This window comes from Chrysochloris asiatica, unplaced genomic scaffold (genome assembly GCF_000296735.1).
Source record: "Chrysochloris asiatica unplaced genomic scaffold, ChrAsi1.0 scaffold00336, whole genome shotgun sequence".
Lineage (NCBI taxonomy): Eukaryota > Metazoa > Chordata > Mammalia > Afrosoricida > Chrysochloridae > Chrysochloris > Chrysochloris asiatica.
In genome coordinates this window covers 1,636,049-1,655,355 of record NW_006408854.1, presented here as the reverse complement: position 1 = coordinate 1,655,355, position 19,307 = coordinate 1,636,049, and the positions used below count along the sequence as shown (strand labels likewise).

Genomic DNA, 19,307 nt, shown 5'->3' with positions numbered 1-19,307 from the left:
ATATATATATATATATATATATATATATATATATATATATATATAGGGTTGCTGTGAGTCAGAACTGACTCAACAACACTTAACAATAGCAATAGGCTTCCATTGGCGCCATACTGTGGTATTGCAGGATAAACACTGGACAGCAAGGTTGTTGGTTCAAACCCACCAGCTGCTCCTTGTAAATACTGTACAGGGTCACTGAGTAACAACTGACTTGGCAACACTTAACAACAAGGCTTGCATTAGAATTCAAGTCATATTTTGCTTACCAATGAATGAACTGACAATGTTAAGCCTTTAAAAAGTACAGCCGTTCAAAAGATCAGTTGTGACAGTTGTTATTGACAGACTTAAAATGATATGAAAACAAGGTTAGATAAAATATTTTTCTTTATTTTCATTTTGTGATTCAAAATAAGCTAAGTGACTTAAAATAATTGCTCTTAGGAATTCAAACCACTGATTTGTGTCTGTTCCTATATGAAAAAATATACATTTGAAAATAGATACAAAGGATGACAAAAAAAGAAAATTCTCATTTGCATATTGTTGTTCTTGTTAAGTGCCATGGAGTTGGTTCTGACCCATAGCGACCATGTATAGGGTTTCTGAGGAGCAGCTGGTGACTATGAATGGTCGATATTTTGGTTCATACTGTCCTTGTGGCTAGTGCTTATCCTACAGCACCCCACCAGGACTCCATTACGTATTAGTAAATGGGATCAATAAGCTTAAAAATATTCAACATTAAACATTATTTCAAATTAAGTAACGTATCAATGAAAGCATTACTTTTATTTGTATTGTGAAAAGAAAGGCAACAATTAATCACCTAAAGTTAGTCCCTCTTCAATCAAATTTCTGAGACTGAGATGGCAATGTAATGGCCTTCAGTAGGTTCAATTCCTTTTATAATATCTCCTGCCAATTATTTCTTCTTCTCAGTAGCTCCTTGGTGTCTCAGGTTCCGACAAGTCTCTATACCTTCCCAAAGCCTTCTAACAAGCACTATGCCAATGGGTCTTTCACACTCTGTCTCACAGCCTACAAATAACTAGAATACATTCCAGGAAATGGTGTGATGGAAAGAACACAAGCTCAGTCCAGAGTCAAAGACCCAACTCTGTCATTGTATAGTTATATAACCTTTTATACGTTACTAAATATCACCAAGCTTGGTTCACTACCTACAAATTTAAGATAATAATAGCTCACCTGCTGTGAGAAGCAAGTGGAAATGTACATGAAAGTACTTCTTAAAACATAGGGTCACATGTAAATGCAAGTTGTCTGACAAACTCTTTTTTCTATAATCATCTGATTAGGTCATGCAGGCCAGTGAATAGGTCAGTACTAAGGAAGTCAAATAGTTTAGAAGGCTGAGAAATAGTTTGTAGAGGGCTGAGAAATGGAAATGGACACTTGTTGGATTCCTAGTCCCATTCCTTGGGATCAAGGCCAGCATAGAAAAGCACACCCCAGTGGCAGTCTGAAAGAATGATTATTGGGACCCGCCCAGAAATAACATAAACCAACCAACATTACGCAGACAGAAGTATCATATACAATCTATGAAGAAAAAGTCATAGTCATCCTGCCATAACCGTAAGTCATAAAAAAAAAGTTGTGGTTAGAAATATTATCATATCTCCTCTAAAACTTTCCTGTATGGTATACTTTGATTACCAGGACTTAGAGAGGCATAATTATTTGGTGAAAATGTAAAACCTGCAGTTGTTCAAATAATAATTATAAAAGAAGAAAGCATTAATGGCTGTATAAGTGAGACAGGGACAGAGAGTTGTAAATAAATAGGCAAATGAGTGAGGAAATGTATTTAAAAGCAGGATACTCCTGCTGATATTTAAAATACCAGTGGCATAGTTACCAGCATCATAGCAGCATGTGAGCTACCAAAGTAAGACAAACTGACAAACCAGTGGTGGGGCTTTTACATACTATTTACTTATTAAGGTATACCTTTGAAATAGGTAGAGAGGGTGGTTGCCTGCCCAGCATATGTCACACCTTCTTCTGGTAATTGTTATTTTGTTAAGTGCTGTGGAGTTTGTTCTGACCCATAGTGACTCTCTATAGGGTTTCCGAGGAGTGGTTGGTGAGTTTGAACTGCCAACCTTGAGGTTCAAATGACTTTGCAGTCCAGTGCTTTAGGCCACAGCGCCACACCAGGACTCCTATTCTGATAATAGCACATCAAAAATTCTTTTAAGATTCATGTGACCTGGCCATAGTTTGTGTCACTTTTCCTTCCTATGTTGTTGTTGCTAAGTGTTGTTGTCTCAGATCCAACTCATAGTGACTCCATATGATGTTTCTGAGGAGTGACTGGTTGGTTTGAATTGCCAACCTTATGGTTCAGTGTTTAATCTATGTGCCACACCAGGACTGCATATAGGATAGACAGGTGACCAAGTCAATCAGTATTATCTATTCCTGTGCTGATATTGGTAAATTTAAGGATGAACACTGATTCTGTGAGGCCAATGTAAATCATATTTAGAACTTTTGTTGGGAAACTAAAATATTATCACATCTCAAGAGGCTTGATTCAGCAATACCTAAAGCCAAGCCAGTCATTCATAATTAATTAACATGAGACTTAGGCTTTGGGAGTCTGCACTGGATTTTTGCATTAACTTCCATACTTTTGCATCACAAAATGAGGATATTTAAAAAATCAATTTAGACTTCTTCCAATGAACTAAAGGAGCATACAAACTTCAGCCTCTATGACCTTGAGACCAAATGAACTAGATGGTACCTAAAAAGGATCACATTTAGAAGGTCTTGGTTAGAGTAGGAGAAAAATGTGGAACAAAACTCAAAATCATGAAAACATTCAGATTTACTGGTTCGATAGAGACTGGTGGAACTCCCAAATCCATGGCCACTGCTCAGCCTTTAGGCCTGGAACCCTTTAGACCTCTATCGATTGTTAGCTAAATGATATATAGGTCTAAAAGGGAGGGATGTGCTCCTTAGATTAATCCACCATTTGAAATACAAAGAGCAACATTTGCCCAAGGACAAATTCCAGAAGGAGGAGGAGGAATGGAAACAGGAAACACAGAGAGGAAAAAAGTGATGTTACATTATGAGAAGTGCAATCAGTGAAATGGAAAAAAAAAATGTGTATGAATTGTTGAATGGGAAACAACAGAACCAATGGAAATAAAAGGATCATAACAAAATGCTATGAAGAGTTGTACTCTAATAAATTTGAGAAACTAAAAGAAATGGATAAAGTTTGAGAAAAACAATCTACATAAACTAACACAAGTGAAGTAGAAAACAAAGAAGATATTGATCATGTCATTTTAAAAACTACCAACAAAACACATATGGGTTCATGTGAGTATACTAGTGAATTCTACCAAACATTCAGAAAAGAGCTGACAGCAATTTATTCAAACTTTTCCAGATAATAGAAAAGGATGGAAAACTGCTGAATACATTTTATGAAGGAAGCATAACCCTCACACCCAAATCAGGTAAAGACATCACTAAAAGAGAAAATTATATACTAATATCACTTATTATCACTATGAAGAAAAATGTGGCATCAGGATTGGAGGAAGACTCATTAACAACCTGCGATATGCAGATGATATAACCTTGATTGCTGAAAGTGAAGAGGACTTGAAACATTTACTTATGAAGATTAAAGAGCACAGCCTTCGATATGGATTGCATCTCAATGTCAAGAAAACAAAAATCCTCACCACTGGACCAATAAACAACATTCTTATCAATGGAGAAAAGATTGAAGTTGTCAAGGACTTCATTCTTCTTGGATCAACTATCAACACTCGTGGAAGTAGCAGTCAAGAGATCAGATGACGTATTGCACTGGGCAAATCTGCTGCACAGGAACTTTTTAAAGTATTGAAGAGCAGAGATGTCAGCTTGAGGACTAAGGTGCGCCTGACCCAGGCCACGGTGTTTTCAATAGCCTCATATGGATGTGAAAGCTGGACAGTGAATAAGGAGGATCGTAGAAGAATTGATGCCTTTGAGTTGTGGTGTTGGAGGAGAATACTGAGGGTGCAATGGACTGCCAAAAGAACCAATAGATCTGTTTTGGAAGAAGTGCAGCCAGAGTGCTCCTTGGAGGCCAGGATGGCTAAGCTTTGTCTCTCCTACTTTGGACATGTAGTCCGGAGGAAACAATCATTGGAGAAGGATGTCATGCTGGGTAGGGTGGAGGGTCAGAGAAAAAGAGGAAGACCCCCAACGAGATGGATCAGCCAGGTGGCATCATTGATGGACTCGGGGGTGGCAGCGGTGGTGAGGTTGGCCCAGGATCGAGCATTGTTTCGTTCTGCTGTGCATGGGGTCGCTATGAGTCGGTTCCGACTCGATGGCACCTGACAACAACTGACAACAACATCACTTATTAGGAGTCCTGGTGTGGTGCTGTGGGTTAATGCGCCAGACTGCAAAGCCATTTGAAATGCAAGGTCGGTGGTTCAAGCTCACCAGCTGCTCCTCAGATACCCTATAGAGGGTCGCTATGGGTTGGGATTGACTCAATGGCACTTAACAACAACAACAACATCACTTATTAACACAGTTGCAAAAATTCTCAACAAAATGCTAGTAAATAGAATTAAACATCTTATCAAGAAAATAATACAACATGACCAATCAATGTAATCTATCATATATAAAAAAAAGGAAAAGAACCACCTGATCACATCAACTGATGCTTGAAAAGGCATTTGACAAAGTCCAACACCCATTCCTGATAAAAATAATAAAGGAAAGAAATTAGAAGAACTATCAACTACTCTGAAAGGGATCACATTAGAAAGTCCCAGATAGAACAGCGGAATATGTGGATTAAACTAAAAATGATTTTAAAAAAACTAACAACAACAACAACAAAAACCCAGCTTACTGGTCAGAAGGAGACTTGAGGAGCCTGAGACTATGGCCCTTGACCACACTTCAGGTCAGGAGAAGAACTCACCCTTGTGGCCCAACTTTCAGCCAAGCAATAGATAGGTATAGAGCAGGGACAGCAACACTGGTAAGGTATGCCAACTATAGCTTATGCAACAGTCAATCATTCCAAGTCAAAAGGGCAACATTTACTAAAGAACAAAGTTGAGAAAGGATGGAAAGGTGGGTGGAATGGAAATAGGACCCACAGGGAGGAAGTGGGATAACTGCCGTGGCCTGGAGGGGATTGCAATCATTGAGATGAAACAAAGTGTATGATTTGTTTAATGCAAAACTGATGATCTTGTCTGTAAACCTTCACTCAATTCACAATAAAAAGTTTAAAAAACAAACAAAAATCCCCCAATATTTAAAATCCAAAACCAAAAAAAAAAAGAATAAGGGCGAAATTAAAACATTCCCAGAAAAACAGACGTTGAGAGAGTTGGTATCCCAATTAAAAATATAAATAAGAGTTCTATTGATAGAACAGAAGCTAGAAAGTAATTAAAAGCTATGCATGAAAGAAAGATCACTAAAAAAGGCAAATCATGAACAAGTATTGTTGCTGTTGTTAAGTGCCATTGTTGCTGTTGTCAGGTGCCATCGAGTCGGAACCTACTTATAGCCCCCATGCACAGCAGAACGAAACAATGTCCGATCCTGGGCCAACCTCACTACCGCTGCCACACTTGAGTCTATCAATGATGCCACCTGGCTGATCCATCTCGTTGGGGGTCTTCCTCTTTTTCTCTGACACTCCACCCTACCCAGCATGACATCCTTCTCCAGCGATTGTTTCCTCCGGACAATAAGTGCCATTGAGTCAACCGCAAATCATAGTGACCCTGTACAGGGTATAAGAAGAGCAGCTGGTGGGTTTGATCTATCGACCTTGTGGTTTGCAGTCCAGTGATTATCCTACAGTGCTACACCAGGAGTCCCATGGTCAGCTATAAGAGTTAGTAAAACTATATTCATGTTTGGTGATTCTAAATGTTTTTTCTTTCATGTTTTTAATCACAAATATATAAAAGACAAGAATAAAATTATGTCATTGTTGTTGTTACATGCCATTTCACCAAAAACACGAAAGGATGCTTAGCATCATTAGTCATCAGAGAAATGGAACTATAAATCAAAATTAGATAGTATTTCACTTCCATTAGGATGGCTAAGATAATAACAAAATTAGAACAAAACAAAAAATAGTAAATGTTGCCAAGGGTGTGGGGAAATTATAACCTTTACCCATTGCTATTAGGAATGCAGAATGATACAACTGTTGTGTAAAAGAGCTCAGCAGTTCCTTAAAAATTAAAAACAGAATTACCATATGACTCAGTAATAGACTATCCAAAAGTCTTGAAAGTGAAGACTAAGAGATTTGTACACTTGTTCATTGCAGTACTAGTCACAATAATCATGAAAAGAACCTAAATTCTCATCAACAGATCAATGGATAAACAAAATGTGGTACATGCATGCAATGATATACTACCCAGCCAATAGAAGAAATGAAGTTTTGATACATGTTACAACATGGATGGAGCTTGAAGAGACAATGCTTGTGAAGCAAGACACTTATAAAAGGATAAATATTGTATGGCCTCATTTATATAAAAAGACAAGAAAAGGCAAATGTATAGAAACCAAAGTTTATTAGTGGTTACTGAGTGAGGGTGAATGGTGGTGTTAGGGGAAGAGTGGCTAAGGGTGACGGAAAAATAATATTGGTGAAGGGTAGGTTTGTAATTGCCTTCGATAAACTGTACACCTGTGAAAAGTTGAAGTGGCAAAAGTGACATGATAGATACATTTACAACAATGACACACCCAATGAGAGTAGGTGCTAAGGCTGCTTATTTATAACCAAACACCTCATGGGACTTTGTTCCACAGTTTGAAGGTTCAGAGTCAACATTTCATGGGTCATCCCAATTAATTTCCCTAATAATGTGTATAGGACATCTGTTCTACTTTCTAGTTGGTTGTGTACAGCCTAGGGTCTCAAAAGCTTGTAAGCAGCCATCCAAGACACAACAATTGGTCTCTGCTCAGCCAGAACAATAGAGGAAGCAGAATCAGGAATAGAAGGATATGGAATACATATTCAATTGCCTCCAGGAACAATTTCCTCCTTTGCCTTGAGACTAGAAGAAATGAATGGAGTTCAGCTACTGAACATTTTGATCAAAGATTTAATAAAAGTAAACTGATCAAGAGATGGGAAATATTGAAAAAAATATGAAATTCTCATGGACTTGCCTTTTTGGAACACTGGAGGGTGGATCTCTTGAAACTATTGCCCTGAGACCCTGAGATCTTGAGACCTTAAACCAAAAAAACTATCACAGATTGAATTGTATTCCCCCAAACACTTGTCAACTTGTCAAGGTTATGATTCTCAGTGTTTTGGCAGTTGAGTAATGATGCAATATGCCCATTATGTAATGATGTAAACATTCCCCCTACCCACCCATGATGTGATCTGATCTGATCAGCCTTGATACGAGGTTCATCCTCACTTCTCTGATGGCAATGAGACCCGTGCAATCTACAGGATTACTTTATATTTTGAGTCAATCTCTTTTAAAATATAAGAGAGATCAAACAAGTAAGCACTCAGAGGGGTCTCCTATCATCAAGAAAGAAAAGTCAGGAGTGGAGGCCATCCTTTGGTCCTGGGGTCCCTGCACTATGAAGCTCCCAGATCCAGAAGACTGATCCCAAGGTGCACAGTTATCTCCAAGCAACGTTGGACTTACAGACACTGAAAGGATACAAAGACCTTTCTTCAGAACCAACAAAGAGATAACCTTCCTAAACAGTGAGATAATGCAATTGTTTATGAAAGCCACCCATTTGTGGTATTTCTGTTGTACCAGAACTAGATAACTAAGACATTCACTGAAGTCTTAAAAATAAAATAATGGTCTCACTTAACTAGTAAAAAAGTCTGCCTTGAGCATTATGGTCTTTTAATAACTATCTGTTGTTGTTATTAAGTGTCGTCGAGTCAGTTCCCACCTATAGCGATCCTGTATAGGATTTCTGAGGAGCAGCTAGTGAGCTTGAACCACCGACCTTGTGGCTCAAACTGCCTTTGCAGTCTAGCACATTAACCCACAGTGCTACACTAACAGGACAATAACAACTGAAAAGATGAGATAGGAACCTTAGGGGGCAGTGATTTTATCTTAATGGAGGAGGGCAAACTTTAAGCAGGGTGAGTATGGTTATCTAACTTGAAAAATGTAGTCAATGTCACTAAATTTTACCTGTAGAAACTGTTGAATAGGTGTATGTTTTGTTATGCATATTTTCCACAACAGTAACAAAATAAAAAAATTCAGGATAAAAATATGTTTAGAACAGTGCTTTTTAGAGGAATTTCAATGTGACTGTTTCACCATAAAGGTATGCTATCTTCAATTGCCTCATATGCAAGCCAAAGCTGGACAATGAATAAGGAAGATCCAAGAAAAATGGATGTATTTGAATTATGGTGTTGGAGAAGAATATTGAATATACCATGGATAGTCAGAAGAACAAACAACTATTTGTTACAAGAAGTAAAAAAAGAATTCTAAGAATGCAAAAGATGGTGATATTTTATATTACGTACTTTGGATATGGAGTCCTAGTGTGGCACTGTGGGTTAATGTGTCAGACTGCAAAGCCGTTTGAACTGAAAAGTCAGCAGTTCAAGCTCACCAGCTGCTCCTTGGAAACCCTACACAGTGTCGCTATGGGTCGGAACCGACTTGACGGCACTTCACAACAACACAACAAGTACTTTGGATATATTATCAGGATAGACCAGTTCCTGGAGAAGGACACGGTACTTGGTAGAGTGTTAGTGAAAAATGAAAGACCTCCAATTAAATGGATTGATACAGCAGCAGAAACAACGGGCTGAAATACAGCAGTAACTGTGAGAATGACACAAGACCAGCCTTTCATTCTGTTGTACCAGGACTGCTGTGAGTCAGAACTGATCTGAGGGCACCTAACAACAACACTGCATACTGAGATGTAAAAGCAATTTCTTAATCCATTTGTATTAAAGCACAGTTGCATTTTTTCCTTTTAACTAATTAGAAGCAAATATGAGATTCAAGACTTAGAATGTCTTTACTTTTTAGAATGACAAAATTGCCTTTCACACCTAAGAACCCAAAGGAAATGGTGTTTGAGGTTAAAACATTGAGTAACAGAAATCTCAGGTTTCTTTTCAACACCTCTCTGGAAGGGCTGAGCCAGAAAGTCCATCCTACTAGGCTGCTATGTAAATCCCCATGTCTAGTTTATTGATGGCATCTCCCATGGAATCTCTTGCCAGATCCTGGGGACAGCGGAAAGAACTCTTTGAGACACTCCTCTGGCTACCAGGACTGTCTGGAGCATCAATTAACTCAAAGTATTTAAGTTCAGGGAGAGCTGACAAGAGTATGAAATTGCATTCCAGGAAGCCCACCTGGCTTGGGGAATCTAGGCAGGACATCCGGCTTGCACAACAGACAAGGTCAGAAGGGGAAGGAGATGCTTAGAGGCTTGAGAAAAGGTTATTTCTCTTTCAGAACCAGGTTCTTTATTAGGTCTCTGCACATTGTTTTCTTGTTCTGAGTAAATATGAAAGACCCAGGGTGTACTTGGTAAAACTCCATAAGGTGATTTTGAATATCCTTAATAAAATAAATTTGCTTTACAGCATATATCATATATATTCTGTACTTTTGCACCTTTAATAAATACAATTTTATTGCTACTAACAAGTTGGTTATGTTGACTGGTTGTTGTTGCTAAGTGTCATCGAGCCTGTTCCGACGCATAGCGACCTACATAGGATTCCCGAGGAGTGGCTAGTGAGTTTGCACAAAATGGTTCAAACCAACCTTGAAGTGTAGTGCTTTATCCCACAGTGCCACACCAGGATTCATATTGACTGACTGTAGTTGTTAAGTGCTGATTGTTGTTGTTAACAGCCATGGAGTCTGTTCTGACTCACAGCAATCATGTATACAAGGGTTACCTAGGCTGTAAATCTTTATGGGAGCGGAAAACCTCATATTTCTCCCATTGAATGACTGGTAGTTTCAGACTGCTGACCTTTTGGTTATTAGCCCAACTCATAACCACGTCGCTACCAGAGCTCCTATATGTACTGATTGTTGTTGTTATTGTTAAGTGCTGTCTATTGAGTCGGTTCTGACTCATGGCGACCCTGTATAGGGTTTCCAAAGAGTGACTGGTGAGCCTGAAACTGACCTTACAGTTCAAACCCACTTTACAGTTCAGCATATTAACCCACAGCACCACACCAGAACTTATGCTGTTGTTGTTGTTAATGCTGTTGAGTAGGTTCTGACCCATATAGCGACCCTATCAAGGAGCAGCAGATGAGCTTGAACCACAACCTTGCAGTTCAAACAACTTTGAAGTGTGACGCATTAGCCCACAGTGCCAAACCAGGACTTCAACAGAACTGATGTTGTTATCATGTACCGTGGAGTCGGTTCTGACTCATAGCGACCCTGTACAGGGTTTCTGAGGCTGTAAATCTTTATGGGAGCAGAAAGCCTCATCTTTCTCCAGCAGAACAGCTGGTACTTCAAACTGCTGATCCTGAGGTTGTTGTTAGGTGCCATTGAGTCGGTACTGACCCACAGTGACATTATGCACAGCAGAACGATTATAGAAGATGCTTTTTCTTCTTGGTTGGTAACTTTCAAACATCAATTTGCATTAGAATCCTGTGAAAACCTATTTAAAGTGCTGACTCCCAGCCTTATCCCAGACCTGAAAAAATTAGAATCTCTGGAGGCAGAGTTTAGGAATGAGACTTTTCAGGTGACTCTGAAGCAGGTCACCTGAGAGTCACGTGCTGAGTAAATTCACTTCCATTTGTACTTAGTCACTGTAATTGACAATAATCCACATTACTACTGTCAGGTCTACAATTTGATACTTTTCTCATAAAATCCTTTTTGTTATGAACCACAGGGTTAATAAGAGTATGAAATACTGCTCCACTTTGTTTTGTCTGCAATCATCTCCTGTATTCATGCCATGGGAGGATAAAGTGTTCCTGTTCTCTGTTGAAGTAGTAACACAATGAAAACAAACAACTTCAACTCTCCTTCAGAGAGCAAAGCAGAAGGTATTTCATAAACTACTGAATCTAATAACACTTTTTTAATGTAAAATTTCACAAGGATCTTTTTTTGTATGTTTATTTTCTACCAGAATTTTTAATATGGAATCACAGGAAAGTGCCTGACTTATTTATCCTTTACACTGCAATACATTTTGCAATTGTGGTCTAAATGCAGTTCACATGGTTTGGCAGCTAGTCTATCAGCACTGTAGGAGAGAGCATCATTTCATTAAATAAACAACTTCACAAAATGGGAAAGTTTAGTAACAGCAGCTTGAAGGCTCATGAGTCACTTATTTCCATGTTGAAAGCCATACATATTTGAAATGGTCTAACAATTTTTGTGGACTCTTACGTATCATTTAATGCAATGGGACAATAATTTCATAAGAGGTTCTGCCATCAGAACTTCTCAAATTATATTCTGAATATCCCTAGGTTTGGCAAACAAGTGATACCCGAGATTACCATCAAAATCCTTATCTTAATTCCTCTTTTCTTTTTGCATTTCTCTTTATCCATATCTGTATGTTTCCTCTTTTTATTATCCCCTGAATTAATGTTGTTGTTGTGTTAAGTACCATTAACCTGACCCATAGTGACCATGTATAGGGTTTCCAAGGAGCAGCTGGTGAACTGGAACTGCCAACCTGTAGTCCAAAGCGACTTTGCAGTCCAGCACATTAGCCCCTGGCGCCACACCAGGATATGAGGCGATTGAAAACACCAGTCCTCACACTGATACCTTAGCTCTGTAACACTTCAAAGAAGTCTTTTGCCACAGATTTACCTAATGCAATTGTTAGGTGCCATCAAATTAGTTCTTACTCATAATTAGCCAATGCATAACAGAGCAAAATAATGCCTAGTCCTGTGCCATCCTCACAATTGTTGTTATGTTTGAGCCCATTGTTGCTTCCATCTCATTGGGGATCTTCCTCTTTTTACTACAACACTGACCTTCCACTTTACCAAGCATGATGCCCTTCTGCAGGAACTGGTCTCTCCTGACAACTTGTCCCAAAGAACAAGAGACAAAGTCTTGACATGCTCACTTCTAAGGAGCTGCAGTTCTTCCAAGACAGACTTGCTTGTTCTTTTGACAATCCATGGTACTTTTAATACTCTTTTTACAACAACATGATTCAAATGCACAGATTCTTCTACAGTCTTCCTTACTCATTGTCTAATTTTCACATGCATATGAGGCAATTGAAAATACCAGTCTTCACACTGACATCTTCCCTCTTTCACACTTCAAAGAGATCTTTTGCAGTAGATTTGCCTAATGCAATACATCAATTTCATTTCTTGACTGCTGTTTCCATGAGTGTTGATAGTGCATCCAAGCCAAATGAAGACGTTGACAGCTTCAATCTTTTCTCCATTTATCATGCTGTTATTATTGGTCCACATGTGAAGATTTTTGTTTTCTTTACAATTAGGTACAATCCAGACTGAAGACTGTACTGTTAGATATTAATCAGTAAACATTTCAAGTTCTCTTTGCTTCCAACAAGCAAGGTTGTGTTATCTGTATATCACAGGTTATTAATGGGTCTTCCTTCAATCCTGTTGCCACATTTTTCTTCATATATTGCAGCTTCTCCAATTATTTACTTAGCATACAAATTGAATAAAGATAAAGTCCTGGCACACACCTATCCTGATTCTAAACCAGTCAGTATCCTGTTGTTCTGTTCTAATGATCACTTATTGGTTTATGCATAATCTCCTCATGAGCATAATTGAGTGTTCTGCAATACCCATTCTTTCCAGTGTTATTCAGAGTTTGTTAAGATGCACACAGCCAAATACCTTTGTGTAGCCAATAAAGTACAAGTAATCATCTTTCTGGTATTCTCTGTTTTCAGCCAAAATACATCTGATGCCAGCAATGATATCCCGTATCCACTTCTGAATCTGGCTTGAATTCCTAGCAGCAGCTATCTGTACTGCTGCAATGTAGTTGTTGGTAGGTGCCATCGAGTTGGTATCAATTCACAGCAACCCTATTCCCGGTCCTGGGCCAACATAACAATCATTGCTACACCTAGCCCATTGCTATTGCCACTGTGCCAATCCATCTCATTGGAGATATTCCTTTGTATCTTAATCTCCACTTTACCAAACATGATATACTACTTCAGGGACTGGTATGTCCTGACAATATGTCTGAAATATGAAAGACGAAGTATGGACATCCTGGCCTCTAAAGAATGTTTTGTCTGTGCTATATTTCTTCTAACATAGATTACTTTTGGAAGTCCATAGTACTTTTTTTTTAGTTTTTATTGTGAATTGAGTGAAAGTTTACAGGGCAGATCATCAATTTTACATTCAACAAATCATACACCTTGTTTCATTACAATGATTATAATCCCCTCCATGTACCATCAAATAACAGTATCTCTTTCTATTAACTTTAGTTCTTTTTTTTTTTTTTTAAACACTCAGGCATATATAATAATTTACACCACCAAAGGGAACATTCTACAAGTCTGCCTCCTGGCCACCAGCTCTTAGTCCCTCTCTTCCCCATGAATCTAGAGTCCTCAACTGCTCCCTCTCTCCATGTCCCCATCTCTGCCTCCATCTCTGGTGACGCTGCTTCTCTGGATAAGGTCTCACATTCTGCTTGTGCTCTTTTCCCTTGATGGTCCTAGGGTACTTTGTTTATGGACTATAAGATTAACTACTCCCATGTTTTTGTTGGAAAACTTCTATCTTGACAATTGTGACAGTTGCAATTAGTCGTGATAACAATGTGATAACATTCATAAGAATCGTATTCCCATCACTTTTCACCAGACCCATCCAGACAAGATGAACACTTGTCAGTGGGGACACTTTTATCCCCACACACTGTTAAACTCCTCCTTGAAACCTTGTAAGCCAGTCACTCTGTGCCTTTATCGCACCCTAATTTTAGGTAGCCAATGTCTAAGTTGCCCATTCCTATCTACCCTGTGTACAGACGGTATAGGGCTGATACTTGATGTGAAGATTCCTTCCCTCTCTTTTGGTATTTAGAGTTACTACCTCCATGAGTATAGGTCAAGTTTATCGAATTGTAGCAATTTACACCCTCATTTCTTTTACCAAAATATTTTCTTTTTTATCTTCCTCTAGTCGAGTTTTGATTATCAAGCCATTAGAGGCTAGGTCATATAGGTACTATCTGCAAGTTTGGGTGTTCTTGTGTATCTCCCCTCACTTAATATTAGCTGGATGCTTCACTTTCAGCTCTAGCCCTCTGTGACTATGTCATTGTCCATGAGCTCAGGTGTCCCCAGGTCTCACCACACTTTAGACCAACCAGCCCTTCCTCTTCTCTCTCTCATCTCCAAGTCAATGAGACAGAGTACTTTTAATATTCACCTCCAACTCCATAGTTCAAATGAATAAATTCTACAGTCTTCCTTCTTCACTGTCCAACTTTCACATGCATATGAGGTTACTGAAGATACCATGGCTTGTGTCAGGTACACCTTACTCCTCATACTGACATCTTTGCTTGTCAACACTTTAAAGAGGTTTGGGGCAGAATATTTGCCTAATGCAACACATCGTTTGATTTCTTGACTGCTGCTTTCATGAGTGTTGATGGTTGATCTAGGCAAAATGAAGTCTTTTACAACTTCAGTCATTTATCCATTTATATGGATGTTGTTTATTGGTCCAGTGGTAAGGGTTTTTGTTTTCTTTACATTGAGGTGCAACCCATATTGAAGGCTGTGGTCTTGGATCTTCATCAATAAGCATTTTAAGCCCTCTTGGCTTTAAGCAAGCATGGTGGTATCATCTGCAAATCTTGGGTTGTTAATGAGTCTTCCTCCAATCCTGATGCCATGTTTTTCTTCATATAATCCAACTTCTTGGATTATTTGCTCAGCATACAGATGGAATAGGTATGCTGAAAGAATACAACTGTGGCACACACCTTTCCTAATTTTAAACCATTCGGTGTTCCCCTGTTCTGTTTGAACAGCTGCATCCTGGTCTATGTACAGGTTCTTCATGAGTCCAATTAAGAGCTTTAGTATATGCATATTTTGCAATGTTGTCCATAGCTTGTCATGATCCACACAATTGAAGGCCTTTGCATAGTCAATAAAGCACAGGTAAATATCTTTCTGGTATCCTCTGCTTCCAGCCAAAATCCATCTAACATCAGCAATGATATCCCTTGTTCCACATTCTCTTCTAAATCCATCTTGAACCTTTGGAAGTTCTCTTTCACTGTACTTTTGCAGTCACTTTTTATTTTTTTTAGTAAAACTTTACTCATATAGGATATCAGTGATATTGTTCAATGATTTCTGTATTTCGTTGGGTCACCTGTCTTAGGAATTAGCACAAATACGGATTTCTTCCAGTCCCATGGCCAGGTAGTTGTCTTCCAAATTTCTTGGCATAAACAAGTGAAGGCCTCCAGTGTCACATCAGTTTGTTGAAAGATTTTAATTTGTATTCCAATTATTCTAGGTGCCTAGTTCTTTGTCAATGCCTTCAGTGCACCTTGGACTTATTCCTGACGTCACTGTTTCTTGATTATATGCTACCCCTTGAAATGGTTTATCATTGACCATTTCTTTTAGGTGCAGTGACTCTGTATTTCTTCCATCTTCTTTTGATTTCTCCATCATTCAATATTTTGTCCATAGATCCTTAAGTACCACAAGTTGAGGCATGAATTTTTTCTTCAGTTCCCTCAGCTTGAGAAATGCTGAGTGTGTTCTTCCATTTTGGTTTTCTAACTCCAAGTCTTTGCACATTTCATTATAATATTTAACTTTTTCTTCTCAAGCTGACATTTGAAATTTTTGTTCAGCTCTTGCATCTCTTCACTTCTTCCATTTGCTTCAGCATCTCTACACTGGAGAGCAAGTTTCAGAGTCTCTTCTGACATCCTTTTTTTTTTTTTTTTTTTTTAATCTCTTGTCTTCTTAATGACCTTTTGCTCTCTCCCTATATGATGGCCTTGATGTCATCCCACAACTCTTCTGGTCTTTGGTCTTTAGTGTCTAATGCATCAAATCCTTAGATGATCTCTAAATTCAGGTGGGATACATTCAAGTTCATGTTTTGGCTCTATTGTACTTGTTTTAATTTTCTTCAGCTTCAGCCTGAACTTGTATATGAGCAATTCATGTTTGTTCCACAGTTTGCCCCTGGCCTTGTTTTGGCTGCTGATAAGGAGCTTTTCCGTCATGTCTTCCCACAGATGTAGTCTATTTGATTTTTGTATGCCATCTGGGGAGGTCCATGTGTATAGTTGTCTTTTATATTGTTTAAAAAAGGTATTTGCATGAAAAAGTCATTGTTCTTGCAAAATTTTATTATGTAATCTCCATCATGGTTTCTATCACCAAAGCCTTTTTTTCCCATTACTGATCCGTCCTCTTTCTTCCCAACCTTTGCATTCCAATCGCCAGTAATTATCAATATTTTATGATTGCATGCTTGATCAATTTCAGAGTGAAGAATTTGGTAGAATTCTTCAATTTCAAAATCACTGGCTTCAGTGGTTGGTGCATAAATTTGGATAATAGTGCTATTAATTGGTCTAATCTTGATTATGTTCTTTTTGATGATGAATGTTATGCCATTCCTCTTCAATTTGTCATTCATGGCATAGTAAGCTGTGTGATTGTCAGATTCAAAATGACCTATACCAGTCCATTTCAGCTTGCTAATACCTAGGTTATAGATGTTTATGCATTCCATTTCCTTTTTGACAATTTCCAATTTTTCTCAGTTTAGAATACCTACATTCCATATTCTGATTATTAATGGATGTTTACAGCTATTTTTCTTCATTTTGAGTTGTCCCTATGAGCAAATGAAGGTCTTGAGGGCTTTACTCCATTCATGTCATCATGATAAACTCTACTTTTAGCAGGTAATTCTTCCACAGTCACATTTTAAGTGCCTTCCAACCTAAGGGGCTCATCTTCTGGCACTATATCTGACAGTATTCTGGTGCTTTTCATTATGTTTCAGTATTCGATATTCTGGTGCTGACAGTTTTACACTGCTGTCCATAAGGTTTTCAGTGATTAAATATTCAGGAATTGTCCATGTCTCTTCTTCCTAATCTGTCTTCATCAGAGAGCTCAGCTGAAACCTGTCCACCATGGGGGCCCTGCTGTTATTCAAAATACCCTTGGCAATATTTCTACAATCACAGGAACATGCATGCCACCACAGTGTGACAAACTAATAGACAAGTGGTGGTTTGCTGTAATAGTGTTTGAAATATTAAGCAAAATTTTACTCACATGTGAGATTGATATTGTTTGATGATGTCTGCATTCTGTTGGTCACCTTTCTTTGGAATGGGCACAAATATGGATCTGTTGCAATCGATTGGTTAGGTAGCTGCCTTCCAAATTTCTTGGTATAGATGACAGAGTGCCTCCAGTACCACATTAATTTGTTGAAACATTTCAATTTGTATTCCATCAATTCCTGGAACCTTGATTTTCATCAGTGCTTTCCATACCATTTTGAACTATTTACTCAATATCATCAGTTCATGATCATATGGTACATCTTGAAATGAATGAACATTGACAAATTATGTTTGGTATAGCAACTCTGCATATTCTTTCCATTTAATTTTGATGCTTGCTGCATCATTCAATATTTTATCCACAGAATTCTTCAATATTGCAAGTTGAGGCTTGAATTTTTCTTCAGTTACTTCATCTTAAGAAATGCGGAGTGTGTTCTTCTATTTTGGTTTTCCAACTTTAGGTCTTTGCACATTTCATTATAATACTTTGACTTCCCAAGTGTCCCTTTGAAATTTCCTATTCAGCTCTCTTATGTCATCATTTCTTTCATTCTTCTCTATGTTCAAGAGCTTGTTTGCTGAGAGCAAAGAGGACTTAAAATACTTACTGATGAAAAATCAAAGACATATGTTTCATCTCAATATAAAGAAAACAAAAACCCTTACCACTGGAACAATAAATAACACCGTGAAAAATGGAAAAAAAATATCAAAGACTTCATTTCCACCATCAACACTAATAGAAGCAGTAGTCAAAAAATCAAATGACATATTGCATTAGGCTAATCTGTTGCACAAGACATAGTTAAAATGGTGAAGAGCAAAGATGTCAGTTTGAGTACTAAGGTGTACCTGACCCATACCATGGCATTTTCAATAGCCTTATAAGCATATAAAAGTTGGACAATGAATAGGGAAGATCGTACAAAAATTAATGCATTTGAGTTATGGTTTTGGAGGAGAATATTAAAAGTACCAGGGACTCCCAGAAGAACAAGCACCTCTGTTTTTCAAGAAGCACATCCAGAATGTTCCTTAGAAGCCAAGATGATCAGACTTTGTCTCTCACACTTCGGACATATAATCAAGAGGGACCTGTCCTTGGAAAAAGGCATTATGCTTAGTAAAATGAAAGAGAAAGAGAGCCCTTTTGAGATGGCTTGATATAGTGACAGCAGCAATGGGCTCAAGCATAGCAACAATTGTGAGGATGGCATAGGACTGACAGTGCTTCATCCTGTTGTACATAGGGTCTCTATGGATCAGAACCAATTTGACGACAACTAAAAACATGTGCAAGAGCCAGTCTCAGAGTGTTTTCTGACATCCACTTTGGCTTTTTCTTTCTTTCCTGTCTTTTTGCTTTCTTTATGGATCATGTTCTTGATGTCATCCTGCAACTTCTATAATGATCTTTCGTCATTAGTATCTAATATATCAAATCTGTTCTTGAAATGGTCTCTAAAATCAGGAGCAACACACTCAGTGTCTTATTTTCCACTGATGGACTTGTTTTAAGTTTCATTCATTTCTACCTGTACTTGCATATGAACAATTGATGCCTGTTTCACAGTCTGCCCCGGCCTTATTTTAGCTGATGATACTGAGCGTCTCCATTGTTTCTTCCTAGAGATGTAGTTGATTTGATTCCTATATTTTCCATCTGGGGAGATTCACGTGTATAGTTGCCATTTCTGTTGTTGAAAAATAGTATTTGTAATGAATATCATTGGTCTGTCAAAATTATCACCATGTGATCACCAGCAATTGTTTCTCTCCCTAGGGCATCTTGATTGCATGTTTGGTCAATTTTAGACTGAAAAGGTTGGTGGAATTCTTCAATTGCATTCTCCTTGGCCTTTGTGGTTGGTGTCTAAATTT

The 19,307-nt window shown here is 38.2% G+C and overlaps 1 protein-coding gene across 1 annotated transcript in view; it reads right to left on the bottom strand.

Annotated features, from left to right (window-relative positions):
• GPR98 (G protein-coupled receptor 98) overlaps positions 1 to 19,307 on the bottom strand; it is a 962,819-nt gene that overhangs the window by 269,227 nt on the left and 674,285 nt on the right. The window lies entirely within an intron of this gene.